Source organism: Psammomys obesus, unplaced genomic scaffold (genome assembly GCF_907164565.1).
Source record: "Psammomys obesus unplaced genomic scaffold, mPsaObe1.curated_primary_1811, whole genome shotgun sequence".
NCBI lineage: Eukaryota > Metazoa > Chordata > Mammalia > Rodentia > Muridae > Psammomys > Psammomys obesus.
The window spans coordinates 56,515,034-56,521,939 of NW_026585504.1; positions in this window are offsets into that span (position 1 = coordinate 56,515,034).

Consider the following 6,906-nt stretch of genomic DNA (forward strand, 5'->3'; position numbering starts at 1 on the left):
ATAATTATTCAAACAGAAAATATGGTTGGAAATTTTATCTCATTTTCAAAAGCGAGCATATATTTTTTTCCCAATCTTGATCCTTTATTTCTTAGTATAAGCCTTACACATTAAGGTGTTGATAATAGTTCTACATCTAAATATAACTAACTTATTCCTTCTTGAAAATATGGCTTTAGAGAGAAATTTTAAAAGTTCAGCACATTATTCAGAGATTCAACTATGCTGACCATGCATATTTCGGTACTTAATTATTTGTTATTGCTGATTAATATCAAATTGTATAGATGCATAATTATTTATATATTGAATATATCTGGATTTTTTTCTGAACTATTTGCTGTTATGTATAAAGCAACTAGTAATTTCCAAGTAAGGCTCTTGTTTTAACACAGTAGTTAGGCATAGGTTCCTATAGCAGGATAAAGACAACCTTGAATTATAACTTTAGTCTTACTTTTAATTCTGTCATGTTGACTACGTCAGAGCAGGTCATGTGATATGAAACTTGGCTACTCACTCAAAGGTGTATCAGGATCACAAGCCTTTAAAGATCCCTTATCTTTTCTTCTTCTTTTCTTTCAAAGTTGGCATTGTGAATGTCAACTGTCACTGCAGATGAAGCTCTTTGTGTGTAATAGAGGACTCTTTCTCAGCTCCCATCATCATGCTGCAACTCTCCTACTGTTCTCCCAGGTAAAAGTACAATTATGGCTGCCCACATTCATGTTGCTTTCTCTTAATAAAGCTCATCAGAACATAATTTCCTCTTTGCAGGATTATTCTTTGTGGTACTAATGATGAGACCCAAAGACAAGGTGACCACTGACCAACTGTGATACACCCCCAAATCTGAATTCATATCTTTGGAAATTGTCAAAAGATAATTCTTGCTGTTTAACTATGTTTAAGCTTATTTTTCTTCTCTTCTGTCAATTCGTTTGTATTCTAAAGTACCGTATTTATGAGCATCAGTTTACATAGTTTACATAGAATGCGTATTCGTATTTTCAAAGATGCTGGACTTTTTACATTTTTTTTATTATTTTTGAAGCTAATGATTTGTATATTATCGGGTTTTGATTTTATTTTTTCCAATATTACTAGAGCTTCATAAATTTTATTGATATTTGCCAAAGCTAGCTTTTATTATTTTATTGACTTCTGCATTTTTTCAAGTGTTAATTTTGTTGTTTTATAAGCTTATTAGTATTATTTGCCTTCTTTTATTTGCATCATTATCAGTTTATTTGTCTGTTTTGGCTCCCTGGTGTAGAATATCTGATTATTGATTACAAATTATTATTCTCACATAGTAAAAGCATTTGCCACTATTTTCTTTTCAACATTCATTCAACTTCATAACTTACTCAGGATGTTGTACTTCCGTTTTCATTTAGTTCTAAGTATTTGTCTAACTATTTTTTAATGCTTCTCTTTGATAATTGAATTATTTGAAGTAAATTATTTAATTTACACATGTTTAAGAGTTTTCTTTTGTCTTAACATAAAATACATTTGGAATGATTACAACTTTTGAAAATAATGTTTGAAAAAATGGTTTAATGGGTAAAAGTGAGTTTGATTACAAAGAACTACCTGCATGGATGGAGGAAGAGAAGCAATGCTCTCAGGGTTCACTTTCACACCCACACACACGCTGTGGTGTATGTGAGGGTTCATAAATACACCGTTTTAAAACACATTATTTTATTTTACATATATGGGTGTTTTGTTTACATCCATGTGCATGCACCCCATATATGCTTGGTGCTTACAGAAGCCAGGATAAGGCATTGGATTCCCTGGACTGGAGTTACAGGTGTTTGAGAAGCACGGTGTGGGTGTGCCTCACAATAACTTTTGGAGCCACAGTGTTGTAAGTTTCACCCTAAGTGAAGCAGAAAGGAAATGGAAACACCAATGAAGAGAGTGACATGCAAATTCTTTGTATTGTTTAAAGCAGATGTTGTAAATTGGTGTATTGGTGGAAGCACATGTACCACTTACTACTAGTGAAGCATTACTTCACTATTCTGAATTTTTGTAAGAATTCTCTTTAAAGAATAACGAAGGCCTGAGTGACTTTTTGTGGTCATTTTCATATTCTATATTTTAAACAATCTTATCATTGTTACCATTGCAGTTATCATCATTAAATCCAGCATACTTTTTATCAAAGCAGATTTAATCTAATATTTGAAGCTTATTAAAAGTACAATAACAGGTTACATGGTACTTGAAGATTATATAAAATGTGAAGTTCATATTTCTTCTTACAGAGAAGAAACCTTTCCCTGGAGTTCAGTCACATCATCAACTTCTGCATTGTTCTTGGATGCTTCAAAGCACAACAGAAACATTTAGAAGTTATCATCAGGAGGATTTGGTCAACAAAATCAAAATTATTATCAGTCCTTCACAAAAGTAAATTGACCACCCCTGACAAAACCCACCTCTTAAATTATTATCAGGACCACAGAGAACTGAACGGGGTTGTTACTCTGAAACTGGATCACATTTGGGTTAGTAAGGTAACACAGAACCAGAAAGACACATGTGGTATATACTCACTTATAAGGAGATTCTTGTCATATAGTAATATAGTACAGGATAGATATCCTACAATGTACAGACCCCAAGAACATCAGCCTGATGGGCATCTTCTGTTTCATGTGTGCCCACTAGTTGGTGAGTGAGGTAATATCTCTTACATGGACTATGTTGCCTTTTTTACTTTTTTAAATCACTTCCCCCTGATGGGACTTCCCTATCAGACCACAGGGGAGGACGATTAACTCAGTCCTCATGTGATTAGATGAGCTGGGTCTGAGAAAACCTGGACAGGGATGCAGGAGGGAGGGTGGGACTGGAAAGATAGGAGAGAGGGGCCTATGATTGAGATGTGAATCAAATTAATAAAAAAGAAAAAGCTCATTTGTTTGTACTGTGTTTTTATTTTCTTTTAGTGTAGCCACCACCATATGGTAGAAAATGCCTCAGCAATCTTTAATAATAGGAACAATGTTTTTGCTCATAGAGAATTAATTAATGTGTGTGCTTAGAAATCACTAAGCAAGCAATTAACAGCGTGATGAAATATTTATAAGAAACAGAAAACAATAAACAATGTAAATACATTGCAGACTGATTACATTACCCTAAGAAATCTTATCAAGATGCATATTGAATTTTACAATTTACATGCTGGTTTGTTAATTTTGTTTAATTGCCTCATTTGCTGTTTAGAGAGGAAGGAATTGTTTTCATTTACTGACTTTAACCTTTATGTATCATTAGTAATTTGAGAAACAACTTTCTTTTAATATTTTTTTAGGGTGTCATAAAATTAATATACTTTACAAATGAAAACAAGTTTGATGTTTAAATCTTGAGGCAGACAAAAAATTTGTTTCGTGATTTCTATGCTTTTTACAACTGTTATCTCTCCGATAAAGATAAAATATTTAGATACATGAACATGTACAAAAATGCAAATTAACAATACTTTTAAAAATAAAAACATAAAGATATCAATAATTAATATTTCTCTTTACAAATTATGACACTGTATTTGCTCATAGTTTTAATTATGAAGACTCTTTTGCTTTGTTTTGTTTTTCAAACATGAATTGTGTGTGTGTGTGTGAGTGTGTGCTTGCATTTATGTGTTTGTTTTTGCAGGAGGAAGATAGAGCTATCTAGTTTACTGCTCAGTCTCTTGGTGTCATATTTTCTAATACAGAATATCTGACTTGGCAGTGTGAACAGCACAGACTGTTAAGTTGTAGGAATCTTCCTGTCTCCACTTTCTCAGAAGGGAATGCTGCTTTGCTCAGCTTTTGTGTACTTGCTGGGATCTGAATTTAAGTCCTTATGTTTGCATGACAAATACTTTTAACCAAATAAGCTATCTTCCAGCCTTTTTATTAGATTCTATAAATGAATTCCTAATTGAATTTGTATAGAAAAATAGACAGAAACAAAATAAATCCCAATGCAAATACAGAAATTCATTAAATGAATATGTACTATGTTAATTTTACATTGTTTTTAAAATTAGCATGTGGCTACATGGTAAGGAGGTAGTATTCTTTGCTTTGATTTTTAAACCTGATCTGCCAGCATTTAACCACTTTCTTAGCAGAGATAAAAGCTCCCATAAAACATATCACAAGATTCATTAGCATGGAGGGACACATAGAGAAAAGAAATACAATTAGGATACCAGATGTTACTGGCTACTTTACTAATGCTGAGACAGAAGGACCAAGTCAGAGTAGAGTCGAACCAGACTATTACAATGTGCTAATAATCTGCAAGAAATATGACCCAGATATATAACTCCTAGGTATTTAGCCAAGTGAACATATCAGAGATGCTTGCTGTCAGCATTTATTATAGCACTAGTCACAATAGCTGAATTACAGGACCAACCTAGGTCTTCAACAACAGGAAAGGGTCAAGAAAATATCGTTAATATACACAGTGGAACTTTTGTTCAGTCATAAAGAAAAATGTAGTTATGTTGTTCACGAGAAAAGGGAGACAACTGTAGATAATACCATTAAATAAATCCCATTAAATAAATCAGAAGAACAGATTTTCTATATTTTCTCTCAATTGTGGTCGAGATAGATAGATAGATAGATAGATAGATAGATAGATAGATAGATAGATAGATAGATATGTGTGTATGTGCAGTCATATATGGATATATATGCCTTCCAGGAAGTATGAGTTTCCTCCATCTTCATAGTTACTTTTAACAATTTTAGGTAATCATAGAGTGTTGCTTTCTTAGTTACACCAGTTAGCTGTATACATTCTGTAATGTACATCCTGTTACTTCAGGGAAATGTTAACTCTTGTGTCAGAAACTATGCTTGATTCTAAGAACTGAGAGAATGGGGGAGTCTGACCACAATGTGTAGCTTTCTAGTATGTATAGGGAGTGATACAGAGGTATCTTTGTAGTATGGTGAGTAGATTTAACAGTCAACACAACCTTCAACCACCTGGGAGAAGAGTCTTAGTTAGAAATGAGAAAGATTAAGTTGGCTGGAAGATGTGTCTGCAGGGAATTTACTTGATAGAGAAAGACCTACCCTCAGCATAAACAACAACATTTTAGAGGTTAGACAGATATATGAAAGTAAAGAAAACTAGCTTTGCTGAAGCAAGTGAGAGGTCCATGATGGACCATAACCTGGAATTCCTTTTTTAAAAATAATTTATTCATTCTACATCCCCATCATAGCCCCCCTCCTTTGTCTAAGCCAGATACATCCCTTTTCCTCTTAAGTCTCTTGTGGTCAGGCTGTTTCATCACAGCAACAGAACTGGAAGACAATCATTGCTAAAAGGGTGGGCAGTAGCTTGAAACCAGTCAGAATCTCGGCTTCACTGTATCCCTTTGTAAACAGCAGTTGCCAGCTGTTGGGTTATGTGGGAAATGGAATGCTGGTCAAAGACAAAGCTTTAAGTTACAAGATAATAAGATAACAAATGCTAATCCTAAGCCTGGTTCCTGAAGATAATAACGGAACAGCTGTCTTTGAGCATCCCAGGTGCTGGATCCCAGAACCCTTCAAATGCCACAGTCTGCGGCACTCAGATTCCCTAAGGAAAGTGGCATATTTACATACAACCATCTTATATCTACCTATATGTTATGCCTAAAATAATCTCTAGATTTATGTATAATACTGTGCTATGCACAGTATCAATGCTATGTACATACTTGATAGACAATATTGTTTAATTTATGATAAGACAGACTATACAGACATGCAAACAATAGACATCTAACTACATAGCGATCATAGAAAGAAAGTAGGTGCTTGTTTCAAACACTTTCCACCTGTAGCTAGTCAGGCTATTTTCAAATAGGGAGGGATGGATAAGTTCTCTTTTCTTTACAGTTTTAAAAGATTGCATGATACGTACCTTCCTAAATAACTACCCCTCATTCACCTAAAACGGTGATGGTCTGTGGCAATGAGTGTTAGCTGACATGATTGAGTGATGAGTACACAGTTGTACATACATCAGACATCATTTTATGTTTTTCATATATGTAAGTTAAGTTTATGAATTTTGTTTCATGGGTGCTGAAATAATAGCAAATATATATTCTACATATGGAAGTAACAATCTTCCCATCCTTGGAAGTATTCAAGCAGAGCCCATAATTACTTTTTAAGGAAATCTGGTCTAATTTTTTTTATTATTTTTTAACTATAAGGTATTATCAAATGAGCATGTAAACATTGAGAATTTGTTTATCAAATGGTAACGTATGCCTGGTTCTCTACAAATGTTTGATTAGAATTCTAAAATTACTAAATATATTTAATATATTAGCATTTAATTCTAACCATAAAATCATTTTTTCATAATTCTAACATTTTATTTTCATTAATAAGTTATATTGTCCCAACTAATAACCTTCTGCTTACAATATTTTGCTATGATTCCAATATTATGTCACCTACTTTTGCCCAAGAATGTAGTGCTTCAAATTTAAGGTATTCTTACATATATTATAAAATTATGTTTTGTCAGAAAATTGCCAATAGCAATGTTTGTAAGAGACTGACTAGACCAAGTCTCCTGTTAACCAGCCCTGGAGATCTATTTCCCTATCTTGTATGATACTGTGTTAATTTTTAAGAAAACAACTAATGGCAACTTCTCTCCTGTGCAAACAGCCAAGGTCAGGTCACTCCCAAATCCAGCTTCCTTAGATAACAAAGTTCTTGTTTTCAATAAGAGGTCCAAGAGTCCACTCTAGAGCAGATCTCCATCCACCTCTCAAGAAAGGACAGCTGAGAGTGACTTTGATGTCACAAGCTCCATGAAAGATCCCCGGAGGGTATCTTCCGTCAGAGAGACCCCCTCCCA